A 19,486-nucleotide genomic window follows, 5' to 3' on the forward strand; every position below is an offset into this window, starting at 1 on the left:
TACCTTCAGATCCACTGTTTTATTTAGTAAAAATTCAATTTAAATACTGTTCATCAGTGTTTCTCATTCTGTCATTGGCTCTTTTTTCAAAACTGTATCCCATAACTAGCATGATTATTAAATTTAAAACCAAGATTTTTGTGTGTGTCAATCACTTTGTACATTTCCTTATTTGTGGTTTATTCTGTTCCCAATGGCCATGTTGTGTTGAAGTCAGGAAGAATTTCTGGCTCACTTGATGAAAATTTTCCGAAAGCATATATCATCCATAGTTGTAAAATGCTGTGAATATGTTTAATAGTACTAGATATTATAGTTAAAATCATCTGTGTAAGGAATTTTTGCATGAATATCATAACACGCTAAAATACTAAAGAGAAAACGAAGAAGAGCTAGATAGGAATTTCTAGTGAATTAGAGGTTCTCTCAAGCAACTTCAAGTAAATCGATCTAAAATGTATTCCTTTAAAATTCTCCTAAATACACTTATCATGAAATATTCCACATCACAGGAAATAAATCCAACATATTTTCATTTGTTCAAAACAAGACATTGTCTTTCTTTCTTCCGGCCCTCCCCATAATCAGTCTACTACAAACACATAAATTTCCAACTTGGCTGTCGGATATGAATCTTTTTCTTTATCACTGATACTACTTCCAGACTGACTTCAAAACATCCTTCAAATCATGCTGTGTATCATTTCATAATACATAAGTAACCAGGGTCCCTTAATATGTACATAGAGAGTAAAACACACTTATTTAAAACTATAAAATGATTTCTTAGACATTTTCCATAAATAAAAATGTATATCTCTCATATTGTTTCTGTAAACCCATATGTGATATCTAAGCTTCAGCTTTATTTGGTCCTCTCTTCCATCACTTAATCTATACAAACTACTATCACATATACTTTTTGTATATGCAAGTTCTTTTCCTTTTATTGACCTTATATTTATAGTAATATTGCCCGAAATATAGTTCAATTATTTTTCATCTAATTTAACTTAGCTGTCATTTCTTGGGACAATCTCCATGACCTTATTTCTAAGACAGATTCTTCAATTATTGCATACAATCAACTCCAACACACTGATTATGCATTCATCTTTCTTTTTTCTTATATCGTAATGCAACTTCTATAAGAGAAAGCTCATAATACTTTTTATTCATTCCTAATCTATACCATCATTATGGAGCCTGGTACATTAATGGAGACTTATAATTTATTACATGATTCAGTAAGTTGTAAAAATAAACTTTATACAATTCTTTGTTTTAATGAACATGCATTCCATGCATTGGTTAAGCCATCATGAATTATTTATGTGAGTTCTTCAATATATTAAAATTCGATGACCTAGATGACATTGCCTAAATATTTTTATTTGTCAATGATAGTCTATTTCATGTTCAACAGCAATGCTTTGTTGACTGAGTAATTATCTCTGCTAGGAATAAATTTTCAGGAAAGAAAAAGATACCTAATTTTAATTGATAGCACCAATGTTAAAATGCCAGGTGCCAATCATTTGTGTTCCCATCTCTGAAAATACAAAGAGATGATCATTCCTACGGGCTTACTGGTCACGGAGTCAAATTTAATTTGTGAGTTCTTTCAGTGAAAGATTAAAAACCAAGAGGACCCAAAGCTGTGTTAACAAAGCTGAACATGTACCTCATCTCTCTCTCCCCATATCCCACCAGGAAATGGCTGGACTTCCAGGAGAGCTGACACACTCAAGATCACAGGAGAGACTACCACTTTTCAGGGGATAATGCCTGGAGCCCTCAGGACCCAGGAACAGAGGGGCAGTCTGTTACAGGATACTTTTGCTTTCTATCTATTCCTTGTCACTGAACCTGATCCACAGCTCTTGGTACACAAGATCCTTCAGGAGAGAGCTAGTGTGCCTGGAGTCCTGACACATAGGTTACAGGAGGATCAATCCATTATCAGAGACAGTAAAACCAGCTAACTGCAGAGAAAACGAGATGGTGAGAGGGCTGTATAATAGCGTAAGCAATGAAAACCAAGGTTACATGACATCATCAGAACCCAGTTCTCACACCAACACAAGACTAGGATACCCTCAACACAACAGAAAAGAAAAAGAAATGTTTGAACTTCAAATCACTTAACATGATTATGTTAAAGATTTTAAAAAGGACATAAATAATTGTTCGAAGAAATACAGGACAACAGATGTAAACAGATAGAAGCCCTTATAGAGGAAACACAAAAATCCCTTAAAGAATTACAGGAGACCATAAGGAGTCCATAGGCAAATGGATGAAACTAGAAAATATCATCCTGAGTAAAGTAACACAAACAAAAATAAACACGTATAGAATGCACTCACTTGTAAGTGGAAATTAGCCCAAGAGCTCAGAATATCCACAATAAACTCATATACACTTGAAGCTTAATAAGAAAGGACAAAGAGGGACTGCTTCAATCCCAATTAGAAGGGGGAAGAAAATTATCATGGGAGGCAGATGGAGGAAGGACCGTGTGTGGGAGAGGGGAGTTAAATGGAAAAACAGGAGAACAGGATCAGATGTGGGAAGAGACAGGAGAGAAGCACATTGGACCAGGAGAATGAGTATAGAAAGAAGGAACAGTGGAGGATGGGGGTAACCTCTAGAATGTCCCAGATACTAAGGATCCAACAGGTTCTCTGGACCCAAGAGTGATGACGTTAGCCAACATCAACACCAACAGTGAAATTGAACCTGAAGAAAACACCTGCAGTAGATAGATACACATAACCACGGTGTAAGGATGGGACCACTCACCGATCTCTTATTAAATCAGAGTTATCCGAGTCTAGATGAAATGCAGGGTAAATATGGAGCAGAGGCTGTAGGAAAGGACATCCAGAGATCTGCAGACATCAAAATGTACACTGTTGGGGATGCTGAGATGCGCTTGCAAACAGGAGCCTGGTATGGCTGTCCTCTGAGAGGCTCTGCGAGAACCTGAATGATACAGATGCAGATATTCACAGCCAAACATTAAAATGAGCCTACAGATCCCAATGGACGATGTAGGGGAAGGGATGATGGAGTTGAAGGAGACTGTAATTAGCAACAATATGAATTAACCAGAACCCCTCAGGGCTTCCATGGACCTAATCGCCACCCATAGGATATACCTGGTCTGGTACCCTACATATGTAGCAGAGGACTGCCTCATCTCACATCAGTGGAAGGGGAAGCACGTGGTCCTTTGCATGCTTGATGTCCCAGAAAAGAGTGATTCTAGATGGGTGAGGAAAGAATGAATTGGGCTTGCGAAGTCACCCTCTTAGAGACAAAGAGGAGGAATATGTGGAAGTGGGGTTTATGGAAAGGGGGTAATATTTGAAAAATAAACAAATACAATCGTTAATGATACTACTAATAAAGGAGTGGTATTTTCCATACATTACTTTACTGCACAGGTTAGCTTGTAATATTTATTGTTGTCTAGATGCATATTTCTTCCTACAGTACCTGATATCTTGTTTCTCTGAGGAGTGTAGCCTTAGATCTTCCTCTTCATTCAAAGAAGGCATAACACTTAAGTCCTTTCTCCAAGCAAAAATGTTTGTAGATATGTCTGTAAACGGCAGTAGGCATTTTACAATCTAATGGGGGTCAATAAAAGAATTATTTAAAGCGAAGCTTGTAACACAAACAGTTTGAATTCAATCAACTTACCAGTATTGAAGGCGTTCCAGGACTTCTTGGCAGGCAACTGCATATATGTGTATTCATCAAGACAAGAGACAGGAGCAGGGCACAGAACTGAACAAGAGTAATCAATGCTTGTGATCCACCATGTTGGTGCCAGGGTCTGAACTCAGGTCCCCTGCAAGAGCAGTAACGGTTCCCAACTACCAAGACACCTCTCGAGTAACACACAATCATTGTTTATACAACCTCCCAAACACAGCATCACTTGATGTGTGTGAACACGCATACTAGACATGCGGTGTGATTTATTTGTGTGAATGTTCAGTCAGTGTGATACAAACGCTCTTGTATTCATAAATTTTGGCATCGCCGTTTTCACTTGGAGGTTCTCTTCATTCTCAGCTTTGGTGTTTACATACATCATCAAGAGAGGAACCGCCCTGTCAGCCTACCACTGCCTCCCCCCCATTTGCAGCTATGCCTGCCTTTCTTCACTTAGTTAAACACCACCTCAGATTCTACTCTTTCAATTTGTTCAGTGTAGTAGACTCTCCAAAACCATAAAATGGAATCCCAGATGCAAAGGGAAGAAGTTTTGCTGTTTGTTACTTTGTTTGCTTTTAGTTGCTTTTTCCCACTTCCACTGGTTTGAACTTTTGTCCCATTCAGTGGCAGGTAGTTAATTCATCCAGCATTTTGAGAAGGGCTGTGGGTGGAGTGTGATAAAAGGAAAATTACTGGAGAGAACTCACTGGGATTTTGACGATTAATACAAAGTGTTTATTGACTTGATTTTTCAGTTACACAGAACCCTGGACAGCACTGACTCGAACTCAAACTTCACATCTGACAATTTGCTCGAAGGAACTAAAAAACCTCAAAGACAAAATTGATCCAACAAAATAAGCCCTAAGTTGTAATGATTGACCCTCTATAAAGAGAAACAGTAAACTTTTTTTTTAAAAAATGATGATTTTGATGTTTTTGTTTAACAATTTCATATACTTATATAATGAGTTTTAGACCTTTCCTTTCTGTATTTCCCTTCCATATTCCCATCCCTCATCCCCCTCCCTCATTCTCCCATCCCATCCTTCAGTTGTCCCTTGCATCCTCCCTCATCCTCCTCCGTCATCCCCTCGGTTAACCCCTTCTCTCACGCCATTCCCTCTCCAATTGACACCGATATTCTGAATGAGTCCCCCCTCCTATTTCATGTCTCCTTTCTGCATGTAATCCCTAAGTTTAATTAATTACATGAGTACAGAGGTATTGGACAGAACAACTTATCTATGGGTACAGGAATGAAGAAGGGAGTGAAGCAGAAATTTCTGGTTTCTTTGGAGACTCAACTGTGTCATGGATGTTGTTCTGGAAACTGTCTTGAGGAGGATGTTTTGCTGAGAACAAACACATGGTGTTTCTGGTTGATGCCTGGGAAAAGGGCATGTGATGTTTAGAAAGGGTACGAGTAAAACCCTGGACAATAGTGGGCAACACCACGGCATTGGCATGCCTTGCCACTCTTCGCTGATGCTCAATGGACATTGATGACCCTGGTCTTCATGGACCATGCTGTGGCATTGGTTCACCTTTCCTTCCTCAGTGACCATTGTTTGTCATGACTTTGAAGAGAAAGTAGCTCCAGAGAACTTCTTGTGGTGACATTGCAGTGGCTTCTTGCTGCCTCCTGGAACCCAGGCCAATTGGAAGAGCTCAGCAATTTCTTCTGGGTTGAACTGTCCTTGGTGATTCATGAATGGTTTTTGCAAGTAGATCAACCTACCTCTGCTGATTCACGTCAACTGAACTGATATCCTGATGATGAAGATTGAAATCGCCCCAGAGAACTATTTCTAAGCAGGTCCACATCGTCCTTTGTTTGCCCTATTGTCCTTTCCTTCCCACTACCTCTGGTGGGTGGTGGGTTAGTGGAAGGTTAAAGGGTTTAAGAACTCTTAATAAAGTAGGTCTTGAAAAATCTAAGCCTGCAGTATAGAACCCTCCTCCAATAAATGTTGATTGCCAAGGGAGGGGAGGGTCTTTATGGCCTCTCCCATCTGTAATGAAGTGTTGAGGGGCCCAGTCTTGTGCCCGTGACCATAGCCGCCATCAGTTTAAGAGTTCAATGACTTGGTACAATCTAAAAGATATCCTTTTGCTGTCCACTTCCCCATCTTCTGGTTCTTACATTCCTTCTACCCACTCTTTCATGATGCTCTCTGAGCTGTGGAGGAGAAGACTTAGCTGTCCTATTTCCACCTGAACAGTCCAACACCACTGATTCCCAGCACTTTGTCCAGCTGTACGTCTCTGCCCATGGTAGTCAGAGGCTTCTTGTCTGATGAGAGATGAGTGCAATGCTGATCTGTAGATACAAATATGGACGTTTGGAAGGAAGTTCGATAATGTATTTAGCATTAGGTTCTTTCATAGGGCCTATATTACCCTAACCATAGGTTCTTGACCACTTTACATAACCTGGTGTGTATTCTCTCGTGTGGAATATGCCTTGTATGCGATTGGAAATCCACAGGTTACTCCCATGATTGCGATGCCACTAACAAATTAGGGGCACATCTTGCCTGACATTTTAGCTTGAATGGTTCACCCCCGAGTAAGGTTGTAGATGATTTTATCCCCTGGAAGCCTACAAAGCACTTTTTTGAACCATGAAGACTATCCATTTTAGAAGATGCTTCCACCTCAACTTGAGATTGACGCTTATGTGACCTGTGACCAAAAGGATTCAGTGTCCTCAGCAATAGGGTCTTACCATCAAGTTCTGGAGGGCTACGAAGATCAATGGCAATAACCTGTAAAGTTGTGAGGGCTTTTGGGATCTCGCTGGTCAGCAACTTTCAGGAAGACATACCATATCTGGCACTGTGATTTTTGCTTAATTTTGGTTTTCTGTTGCTCTGATAAATACACTCACCAAAGCCAGCTTGGGAAGGGAAATCTTCATTTCATCTTATCTGTTCCAGCCCATAATCAAGGAAAACCAAGACAGGATTGTGAAACAGGAACTACAGAGATTGCTCACTGGCTTGCTTATAAGCTCACATTCAACTACCTTTACAGAGTCCAGACCCACCCGCATAGGGCGGTGCTGCCCACAGTAGACCAGGCTCTCCAACATCAGTGAACAGTCAAGGAAATGCCACGTGGACATAGTCAAGGCCAATCTGATGGAGGAGGCTCCTCGAGGGAGGTTCTTTCCTCCAAGACTAGCCATCACAAGAAATCAATGAAAATAAAAAAAAGAAAAGAAATCAATAGCTTCAGGGGGAGCATGGCTTATCAATGGAGGGTGCCTCCATTTGAACTCAACAGTTGATCTTGTAGATATATTCTGTAACACAACGTTTTATAACCCCTCTCACCAAACCCTGTTCTAACCTAATCACCTAAGGGGAGATGGAGTGGAAAGTAAGTTTTAAAAAAATAATTGCAGCAGAAGGAGACACTTCTTGGAAATAAAGTAAAAAAGGAAGTATTTCTGTATCCTAGATGCTTTCCTCGCATCATCTGTGAAAAGATAATGAAAACCATTACGTTCCAGGTACCATAATTTCCAATGTTACAAATCATATAAATAACCCTGCTTATCATTCCTAAAACACATTGCCACTAATCGTTTTGCTGTGTTTTTCTAACTCACTCCTAATGTAGATCTGATGGACTGGAATTGTTCGCCTGCTCATTTATACATGAGGGAAAGTGAGGTTTAAAGGTCGAGCCAATTTCCCAATACTCTAAGCTAATAAATGGCAGAGTAAGACAGCCACACTTTCTCTGGCTTCATGGCATGGCCTCGTGAGAAATGCAAGTGAGGACACCTTGGCAGGGAATTCCAAGGATCAGTACATGGCTGCTGAAAGTTGTCTTGGATGCAAGACTGGGAGTGAGGCTCAAGTCAGCCGAGCCCCAGCTCAGGATTCCTGAAACAGAACACCAGAATATGTTAGAGAGCGAGGAGACTAAAATAAACATCTGAGAGTCCTCAGCAGATTGTACAGATCCAGGGCTGAGGGTTCATAAGTGTGTTGGTCTTTGTGGGGGTGGAAAGGAACACTTATTTAGATCCCCACCTCCTACTATGTGCTAATACAATGGAGGCAATGCCTTAAGTCCAAGGTTTTTTGTTTTGTTCCTGTGTGTGTGTGTGTGTGTGTGTGTGTGTGTGTGTGTGTGTGTGTACATACGTGCATGTGCAGTGTATAATGTAGGGACTAATCCATTTTCTCTTCTACCTTATTCATTGAAGCAGCATTTCTCAGTCAAACCCAGAGTTCACCAAAATGACTAGTGTAGACAGCTGTCCTGCCCTGCTGATCTGCCCTATCTCTACCTCCCTGGACTGGGATTCTATGTGGGCCACAAAGCCTACCCATCATTTACCTGAGACCTGTGAGCCATCTCCTCACCTGCTAAGGTTCAAGTCCCGGTGTTGGACCCATCTCCTTTACTTTTGTTTTTTTTTTTTTTTTCGTCTTGGTCATAATATCAGAACCAGGTTAAGGTATGACTGGCTCACTCAAACAATCACTCAAATTCCTCCACACAAATGTGTTTTAATAAGGAGGAGGACCCTGCTGACTCTCTGTTCTGTAAAGTCTTACCTTAACAGATGAGTTAAAGGATGGGATTAACCTAGTGGGTGATTGTGGATGCTGTTGTTGATGTGGAGGGAGGCTGGCAAAAGAGGGGCCACAGCTGAGTCACTTATAGTAACAGAGACAAAGCTGAGTGTGGTAGTGCATACCTATATTCTCAATACTCACGAAGATCACAAGTTCAAATCCAGCTTGGGCTACATAGTAAGTCCAAAGACAGCCTGAGCTACATCGTAAATCAAGGCCAGCCTGGGCTACAGAATAAGTCCAAAGACAGCCTGGGATACATCGTAAATCCAAGGACAACCTGGGCTACAGAGTAAGTCCATGGCCAGCCTGGGCTACATAGTAAGTCCAAGGCCAACCTGGGCAACATAGAAAGTCCTAGGTCCGCTTGGCCTACTTACATGACTCTTCTCCAAACAACAACAGGTTGTATTTTATTTCCTTTTTGGTTTCTGTCTCTCCTATTTCCTCTATGCTGATACCAGAGCTGTAGTTTGGGGTGTGGGCGAGAGGTTTCATCATGTCTGATGGTCCGGGATCTCCCAAGCAGCACGGCAAACCAAACAGTGCAGCAAACAAGTCTGTTTCGATTTTTGAAGAAAAATATGACACATGGGAAGTGTTGATGAAGAAATGGCTCTAAGATGGGACAACGCCTCGGGAGACTGGGCTTGGATCTTGTGCTAGTTTCCTCGTGATAAAAACAATGTTGTTCTCAACCAGAGTCTGGGTTGGGAATACAATGCTGTGCTTCCATTTCAACACTGCACAATCTCCATATGGCAACCCTGGAAATCTTGTCTGATATTAAAGAGATTATAGGAGAGACAAGTTGAGTATAAACACTGTCATTAAAAAGTGTTTAAATGATGAATAATTTTTTTTTAATTTTTCTCTGTGGTACCAGCTTCAGTGTTCTGCATAAACTCTAAAACACGGCAATTTCTTTTTTTTTTTTTTAAATCGCCAAACAGAATAGATCTTATATTTTTCTATCTAGTCTAATCGAGACGTAAAAATAAAATTCTTTGCTTTAAAAAAAACAAATTCTGTTTCATTGGCTTTTGTTTGTTGTTAATTTCTTATTATTAGTGTTTTGTGTTTTGGGGTTCATTTTAAAAATTATTTTTTCATTGAATTAATTATTTTCTTACTTTCTAGTGTAGATAAAAATTTAGGTTGCTGGTCTTTGTTTCTAATCTAAGAATTAGTGTTGTAAATAAAGTTTCCTCTTAGCACCGTCATAGTTATGTCTCACACATTTTGATAGTATGTTTCCTATCATCTTCTTTTTTTCTTACTGTTACATAGTTTCATTATTTCTTGACATCTGTATTACTTGTGAATGTGTGGTTTAATGCTTCTGGACGGGGAGACTCCTGTTGTCTCTCATTGAAGACGTCTATTTTAGTTTTGTTGTATTAACAGAACACATCCCGAGGGGCTGGAGATGCAGCTCAGTGGACACAGTGCTCACTTGGCTCTCACACAGCTCTGGGCTCCACGTACAGCACCTCATCAGCCTGGTGTGGTGGACATGCCCATAGTCCCATTACCAGGAGGAGAACCAGGAGTTCAAAATCATCCTCGGGTGCCTAGTGTGTTTGAGGCCAGCCTGGGCTACATGAAACATGTGTAAACAAATATGTCCCACAAGACATCCTTTCTTAGGCATTTGCCACACTTTGTTCTGTAGTTTCTGAGTGTCTGAAAAGTCCAGAGTACTTGAAGTAAAAGAACATCCTGGTGCTACTAGGGACTGTCAGTCAGAGAATTGGCTGGTGACGTCATCTCATCCCAGCTGGTTTTCTGCCTGCTTCTGTTGCTGATGGGCTGATGCGTGTCCACAGCTTTACTCATGATCGCCCTGCTTCCTTTTAGCTGTACCCATTCTTGCTTCCTGCTGAGGCCGTGATGGAGTTAGTGACACAGAGAATTGGGGTCTCCTTCCAGCCCACTGATTCTCTCAACAGTAAGTTCTTTCGCTGTATAAATAGTTTCTCTGTTGCCTACATTATCAGAAATAAATAGAACACTCTTTTCTGTTTTATTTTGACACTGGGTTTCATTATGTAGGTAGGGCTTTCCTGAAACTCACTCTATAAACCAGGTCGGCCTTGAACTCACAGAGATCAGTTTGCTTCTGTGTTCTGGGATTAAAGGGGCATACCTGGCTCCTTCTTTCTTTAATTTTTTTAAAATTTATCTCTATGGTGTGTGTGTGTGTGTGTGTGTGTGTGTGTGTGTGTGTGTGTATGTGTGTGTGTATGTGTGTGTTTGTGTGTGTTTGTGTGTGTGTTTATGTGAGTGTGTGTGTGTGTTTGTGTGTGTGTATGTGTGTGGGTGTATGTAAGTGTGTGTGTGTTTGTGTGTGTATGTGTGTGTGTATGTGAGTGGGTGTGTCTGTGTCTCTCTGTGTGTGTGTATGTGATTGTGTGTGTGTCTGCTTTGACTAAAGAGTCCATCAGATCCTCTGCACCCTGGTCCTCTGCAAGAGCAACCAGTGTTCCTAAGCAGTGAGCCGTCTCCCAGCCCCTTCTGCCTGCTCTAAACTCCACTTCATTGTTCATCTTGCCCAGACATGTCTTTAATTCCTACTCTTAGTGTGTGTTTTAATTCAGTGAGTTCCTATTCGATTTTCTATTGTTTCTTCTATTACCTCACCAAGATGATGTGTATCCTTTCGTTTTGGAAGTTTCTCATTGACGACGCTTGAATCCTGGCTTTAAAATCCGTGCTGACGATTCTGACAAGGGTTTTCTCTTGGTGCCACCACCAGGGAACTGGTTTTTCTCCTCTTCTTTTCATTTAGGGGGATGGTCATGGTGTGACGTGATTTCCATTTTGACATCATTTGTCTAAGATGTCAGCAGTCCTGACACTGTGGGTGCAGTGGCTGTTTATCCTTCATAAACTTTTGGTGGTGTTTTGGTTTTTCTGGATTTGCCTGATTGAATAAAAGGGATTATACCTCCAGTCCACACCTACAGGCATATCTTAGAGGGGTCAGGAAGAGTGGTTCTCAACTTTCCTAACATAACTGTTGCAGTTTCCTCTCCAACCAGAATCGGCCAGTACAAAGAAAACGCAACTCAATTAATATGAAAACAATCTAGCGTCTAGATTGGGCAGATCCACCCTACACTGTCCTATTCCTAGCTCCCAAATCCCTCATCCCTTGCACCTTTTATTTGCCTGGTCTCCAGCTTCTCCTTCTCACATGACAACTCTCTCCTCACTACTTTCCTTTTTTTTCCCGACTCCTCCCCCTTCTGACTCCCCCCTCCTGACTCCTCCCCTCTCCTGACTCCTCCCCTCTCCTGACTGCTCCCCTCTCCTGACTCCTCCCCTCTCGCTCCCGACTCCTCCCTCTGCCCAAATCTCGAGCTCTTGCCTTTATTTTACTAATTCAGAAAGAACTCCAAGGCAGACCACAACATTTCCCCCTTTTTGTACAGTTAAAAAACCTTTTCCCTACACATATGTGAACTAAGTTTATTACCATTCTGCAATTTATAAAACCAACAATACACTCATCACCCAGTGCATCAATTTTGTTCATTAACCATGTCATCTATACTAAAAACTATACCTGACTATATACTGGTTCTAGATCCTGTGCCACTTGAAAACCACCCTAACAGATTTATCATCTTTCTCAATACTAAACCGTTTGGGTTGTCTATGAGACTACCAGTCTCCAACCACATCAGAAATCCAAGAATGATTAATATTACCTGAAAATATGGGAAGCACAAAACATGGCTTCCAAGCTTAGCCAATTTATAGAGACTGCTGATCACCTGGACAGTCCCCCTATTCCTTAATATGTCGGAGCATCAGTCTTCAGCCTTCTGGCCCAGGATAATCTGGCAGGCTTTTGTAATGCAGATTTTGAAGGGCTGATCACCCTGCCTTGGCAGAGATTATCAATCGACTCTTCTGCATAATTTGTCCTTTTCTGGACAGTGTTTTGTCTGTAGATGAATTGAAGCAATTTGCTCAGTGACTGTGTCACAACGATTTGAGCAACTCCATTGATGCTCAATTTCTTCTTTGAGTCTAAGGGGTCCTGTCAAGGGCAGACAGGTCTCTAGTCAAATGATCTAGACAAAGAAATGTCCATAAATGGGTTATTCTGTGGACTTCTGACGCCCTTGAAGATTTCCTATCTACATAGGTGTTTCTGAACTATTAAGCATAGACTACCGTTGGCCCTCTCTAATCGAAGTATTTCCAAAACCCATCTAAACTGACTCAGAACCAGGACTTTGCATACTGGTCTTTAGCTGGTTCTGGTTAATCAACTAAAAATAATGTATGATAGCAGTTATAGGACTGTGTCTAAGACTTGTAATCTTAGATGCATAGTGGAGGCACAATGCTTATGTTAAAGTAGCAATATTAATCTCAATTATAAATCAATAAGAAAGTATACCAATGAAAACCTCGCATTTGTGTATAATGCATTCTATACCAATGAAAAGATTGCAGCTTCAACTTTGTATCAATTACAAACCTTTCTATCAATGTAAGATATAGCTTTAAAATTTTGTTTAAGAGTAAGTTTGCTAAAATATCCCTGTTTGTCTATTTCTCTAACTTCTTTTTTTTTTTTTTGTTCTTTTTTTCGGAGCTGGGGACCGAACCCAGGGCCTTGCGCTTCCTAGGTAAGCGCTCTACTACTGAGCTAAATCCCCAGCCCCCTATTTCTCTAACTTCTATGTATTACTATATCACCCCCCTTTTTTTTAAACTAAGAAGGATAAAAAAGAGGAAGGAAAGATAGCAATCCCTGAGTTTAAATTCTCTAGTTTCCCGTGCCCAAAGCTACATTTGTTAGTATCCCTTAAAAGAAAACATATCTATAGTTCTTAGAATAACCAGAACCATCCACCCCAACATAAGGAACTGGGAAGATAATCTTCCTCGTCTCTTCCAGCTGAATTGGGGTGAAGAATTCCCTTCTGGGGCCCAAGGGGAATTAGGAAGAGTTGGCTTTGTTGGAGTAGATGTAGCTGGGATTTGCCTGCCAGTCACTCTGTGCTGAGAAAGTTCATCTCTTAGCTGACCTCTTGACTAAGACAGTCTGAAGGGCTGGATAAGTAAGATGGCCATTCTGGAAAAGTCCTGAAAGCAGGCCTTTAAATGAAGCAGCTGCAGTGTAATGGAGGGAGAATCAAACACGAAGTTGGACTGGAAGGTCCCGGAATCTCAGCATCCCAGAGTGTGTGTCATTTCAGGGCTGTCTTTCTCTTCTTTCCTCCTGCAGCACACAAAACTTTACAAGCATCATATAGTTCTGTAAGTGCATCCACATGGAGTAAGCAGGGTGCACAGCTTAGTTAATAAAGATCAACAAAGAAAGGTGACTGCCTTTCTTCAGGTTAGTTGGATCATATAATCAAACCGTAACATAATTTTGTAATACATGCCATTTTACAGGATGCATGTAATAACAAGTTATGAGAAATTCGTACTCAAAATGTTACTGGCTGTTTATAGTCATTTAGTCTCAGCCAGTTCATACATGGAGACCTAAACATCCTCATATATACATCACCTATTTGTTGATTGTCGTAGTCTCCCTTTTCTTCTGTGTTGCCGAGGACTTCAGGAGGTCTCCCCTTGTCATGTCTGATCTTTATCAGCTTGGAGGGAACCCACAGCTTTTCTCCTCCTGTACAAACATAGGCATAACCCCTTCCCCAGCGTAACACATTTCCCTTTTTCCATTCTGATGTCAGAATATCCTTAATATAAACAGGCTGGTTTAGTTCAGTAGTCTTTTCCACAATCCAATGTCTTTCAGTAGCTGTGCTGTTTTGTTCATCAGCATTTAAAAAATTTAAAGTTAATAAAGCAGTATTTAGCCTACCTCTGGGAGTTTTTGTTGCCCCTTTTTGCCTGTTAAGCATCTCCTTTAGACTTCGATTAGATCTCTCCACAATCGCTTGTCCTGCAGGATTGTGTGGTATATCTGTAACATGTTTTATACTATAATATTCAAAGAAGCGCTTAATCTTGTTAGAGATATATGCTGGACCATTGTCCGTTTTAATTTTTATGGGTATCCCCATTATAGCCATAACTTCTAACACATGTGTAATTACAGAATCGGCCTTTTCTGAACCTAAGGCAATTGCCCATCGAAATCCTGAGTACGTATCTATAGTATGGTGTATGTATTTCAGCTTACCAAACTCTGTAAAATGGAGAACATCCATTTGCCAAATTTCATTTCTTTGGGTGCCTTTAGGGTTTGTTCCTGTAGGCAATGGAGTTTGATTATATAACGAGCAAGTAGGACATTGCCTCACAATCTCCTTGGCTTGTTGCCAAGTGATAGAGAATCCTTTCTTTAAGCCTTTGCTGTTAACATGGTGTTTTTTATGGAATTCTGAAGCCTCTAGTGCACTTCCTATCAGTAGCTGGTCAATTTCATTGTTACCTTGCGCCAGAGGGCCTGGCAGACCTGTATGGGATCTTATGTGTGTTATATATAGTGGGTAATTCCAATTTCTGATCTTTTGTTGTAGCTGAATAAATAGTGCTCTCAATTCAGAATAATCCTGAATAAGTTCTGCAGTCTCTATGTGCAAAGCAACCCTTTCTGCATATTGAGAGTCAGTTACTATATTAAGAGGCTCTTGAAAATCTGACAGCACCATGAGTATTGCATACAATTCAGATTTTTGAACTGACTTATAGGGACTCTCAGTCACATGGCTTACATTTTCTGATTTATTTATGTATTTATGTATTTATGTATGTATGTATGTATGTATTTATTTATTTATTTATTTATTTATTTATTTATTTATTTATTTATTTTTGGTTATATTTTCGGGGCTCAGTATCGAACCCAGGACCTTGCGCTTCCTAGGCAAGCGCTCTACCACTGAGCTAAATCCCCCCTTTTCTGATTTATATCCTGCCTTTCCTGACTTTCTGGCATCAGTGTAAAATGTAGGGGCTCCAGATATTGGAATTCCCTTTATTATACGAGGGAGGATTCAGTTAGTACATTTTATGAACTGAAGTCGCTTGCTTTTAGGGTATCTGTTGTTAATCTCTCCTAAGAACTTACTGCATGTTCTTTGCAAATGTTCAATTTGTACCCACAAAGAGGCAATTTCTGTATTAGTAAAAGGTACCACAATTTCAGCCGGATCCATTCCAACTAATTGTCGATGTCATAATTTTCCTTTAAGTATCAATTCAGAGACCTTCTCAATGTAGGTTTCCAGTTTCTTACTCTGTTTATGTGCTAAAAATATCCATTCTAAGATATAATCTTAACTCTGCATGAGAATTCCTGGAGGGGAATGAGTAGAGGGTAAGATGACTAATATGCAGGCCATCTTTGGATCAATACGATCTAGATGTGTGTCCTGAAATTTCCTTTATGCCAAAGCTAGCTCTTTCTCAGGCTCAGCTGACAGTTTCCTTGGGCTATTTAAATCTTTATTGCGTTGTAACGTTTGAAATAAATTGCTCAACTCTTGACTGGTCAAGCCAATCACAGGCCTCAACAAGTTAATATCTCCCAGTAGTTTCTGAAAAATCATTAAGTGTCCTTAATTGCTTTATTTGAATTGCACCTTTTGTGGCCTAATCCTTTGTAGACTTATTTTATACCCTGGATAATTAATAGAATCCCCTCTTTGTATTTTCTCACAAGCGATTCGTAATCCCCAGCAAGGTAAGGTTTTTTTCACTTCATCACACATTCTTTCCAGGATATTTATATCTGAATCAGACAATAAAATGTCATCCATGGAATGATAAATAATAGATTGGGAAAATTGTTTGCGAATCATCTCCAGTGACTGCTGTACAAAATATTGACACAAGGTAGGGCTATTCAACATTCCTTGTGGCAGGACTTTCCATTGATATCTTTTTATGGGCGACCTCTATTGAGGGTAGGCACTGAAAAGGCAGACCTTTCCTTATCGCCTTCATGTAGAGGAATAGTGAAAAAACAATCATTTAAGTCAATCACTATAATAGGCCATTCCTTAGGCAACAAAGAAGGCAGTGGGATCCCAGGCTGCAGGGAACCTATCAGCTGAATAATCTTATTAATTGCTCTGAGATCTGTCAACACCCTCCATTTGCCAGACCTTTTTTTTAATGACAAATAGTGGAGAATTCCAAGGGCTGGTGGACTCCTCTATATGCTGAGCCTCCAGCTGCTCCTGGACTAGCTGTTCTAATGCCTGTAGTTTTTCTTTTGTCATAGACCACTGATCAATCCAGATGGGTTGGTCAGTCAGCCAACTTAGTGGCAAGGCTGTTGTTGTCTGAACAGCCGTGGCTCCTTGGGGTAGCACTAAATTGTCAGCCTCTGCTGTATCTTGCTTATGGACAGCTTGGACCGTCTCTAACTGTCCTTGATAACATTCCCTGACTGATTTAAAGTTTTATTAGGAGCCTGAATGAATTTCAGGGCCAGACCCTGAAACTGAGGGGATATTAATTTGAGTTTCCCCTGCTGTAGTAGGTCTCTTCCCCATAATTTAAAGGCTATATCAGCCACGTATGGCCTTAATTTTCCTACCTGACCTTCTGGTCCTATACATTTAAGCCACCTGGTGCTTTGTTTTATTTGGGATAAAGTGCCAACACCTTGAAGCTACATATCCACTCCTTGAAGTAGCCAACTAGTGGGGCAAGATTTTGGAGAGATGATGGTTACCTCTGCTCCAGTATCAACCATTCCTTCAATTTCAATATTGTTTCCCAGTATTGTTCATTTTGACCTTTGGTCCTCTATAGACGTTTGCCAAAATATTCGTTTTTCGCTCCCTTTGAGGCTTTTGGGATTGTCCATAGGACTTCCCTCAGCCTCCTCTGGTCCCAGAACATCTATTTTTGAAGTCATGCCATTTAATTGTTCTGAGGAAGAGAACTCTTCCTGCCTGGCATTGGGGCCTGCAAGAGGCCCCCCTGGGAGTTTTATGGCAGGATGCGGCCCCATCTGTCTGTTATTGCTCTACATTCCTGAGTCGAATGTCCACCTCTGCCACATTTTTGACACATTCCAGGAAGCATAGTCCCCCTTTTGGTATTATTTTGTTTTTTCTTGCAGTAATATCAGAGATGACCCTGCTCACCACAATTAAAACATTTGAAATCTTGGGTCATCTCTAGCTGCCCAGTGGCAACTTCTCCAATCACAGTCGTATCAGGAGAACAAGATCCAACAATAGCTGTATATCTAATCCACTCATCTATTGGTGCGGGCCTCGCCTTCAGTGGTCTGATTACTTCCCTGCATTCGGTATTTGCATTTTCAAAGGCTAAAGACTCAATTATCGCCATTCTTGCTGCTGAATCTGATACACTCCTTTCCACAGCTGAGATAAGCCTTTGTAAAATGTCAGGGAAGGTTTCTTTAGGACCTTGTATGACTTGAGTGAATGTTTCAAGTCTTTTCCCTGATTCTGCGACTTTGTCCCAGGCCTTTAAGGCTGACAATCGACACCATTCCAGAGTTTCTTCATCATATACAGCCTGCACCTCTACTTCAGCAAAGCGGCCTTCACCAAGCAGTTGATCTGTGTAAATCTCTCTGCCCCTAGCTCTATTTTGTCGTGCTATCTCCCTCACTTCTTCTCTCCAACACGAAATCCATTGTAAATTTTCAGCAGGCTCTAGAATTGCTCTTACCATATCTTTCCAGTCTTGGGGGATTACTCTATTTTTAAAAGACCAAGAAAGCAAGAATTGTTTTACAAATGGTGAATGCATTCCAAAATTAGTTACGCTTTCCTTAAATTCCCTTAATTCTAACACATCCATGGGTTGCCAGTCAAATTCTTCATAACCCTGTGGATGATCATCCTTTGGAGGCTTTTTTTGTACACTAACTGGATAGACTAAAGTTTGTTTCCTAATAAACTTAGGTTAACTTTCCCTAATTTTATCTTTGGTCTCTACCTGAGTTTTTTCTTTAGTTGTAATTTTAAATTCCTCTCTTAAAGTCTGTACCCATGCTTCATATTTCTCCTTCTGTCTTCCTCCCTGTTCCTTGAGTTACTGAATTCTCTGTTCAAGGCTTTGCTTCCACACTTTGAATTTTTCTTTATATTGTACTTCTAATAATTTGTTATCCATTATCTTTTGATAGATTAATTTTAAAAAGTTATTCTCCAAGTCTTGCTTCCAAACCTCATTACTTTCTCTCTGCTGTTCAGTATGACTTGTGAGCTGTTGTATGTTCTGTTCTAACATCCTTTCTAGTTCCTGTCTAACACTTTTATTTTCATCTTTGTGTCTCTTATTCTGATCTATAATTTCCTGTGTCTTCAATTCTAGTGTTCCTTCTAGGCTACATTGCCAAGATGTAATTTTCTCTTTCTGTTGTTCATGTTGTTCCATAGTTACCTTTTTCTTCTCTTCTAAGCCCTGCTTCCATAATTTTAGCTTCTATTTATATTGTAATCCTGATATTGCAGCCTCTGCCTTATTTTGATTTGCTGGTTTTAGTAAGTTATCCTCTAGACTTTGTTTCCAGATTCTATCTCTATTTCCCTGCTGTTCAATTTGATCTTTGAGTTGTCGAATTCTTTTTTCTAGGGTCTCTTCTAGCTCCTGTTGCCAAAACTTAAGCTTATCTCTCTGTTGTTCAGAGTCATCTATATATCTGAGAAATTTCTGTTCTAGCATTACTTGTAATTTCTTTCCTAAGGCTAGAAATTTGCAATTTAGGGCCCTGTCTTTTGAGAAGATATAGTAAGTCAGAAGAATGGATATTGCAATACCGGTAAATGATAAAGTGTCTTTTTCCTCAAAATTCACAACTGTCATACCATTCAAAATATCATTCCATAAGGCCCAAAAGATATTCATTGTGTTTCTCATCTTTAAGTATCAAAAAGTTATATATCTCTCTTACATCAAAGTAGTATCTGATCCGAAGCCGTTTGTACCTTTTTCTCTCTCCGCTTCAAAACACGTGCTGTCCTCTCGATTCTTCCTAGACCCCTCAGACCCAGTCTTCAACTTCTAATCCACCAGTACTCCTGCCTAGATCTCTATCAGAGCCCTATTCTGGGGGTGAGAGGGAAGTAAACTTTTATCTCAGGTTAGTTGAGTTCTATTGGATACGTGGGCGCCAGTTGTTGCAGTTTCCTCTCCAACACGAATCGGCCCGTACAAAGAAA

The sequence above is a fragment of the Rattus norvegicus genome, chromosome 3 (assembly GCF_036323735.1).
Source record: "Rattus norvegicus strain BN/NHsdMcwi chromosome 3, GRCr8, whole genome shotgun sequence".
In the NCBI taxonomy this organism is placed as follows: domain Eukaryota; kingdom Metazoa; phylum Chordata; class Mammalia; order Rodentia; family Muridae; genus Rattus; species Rattus norvegicus.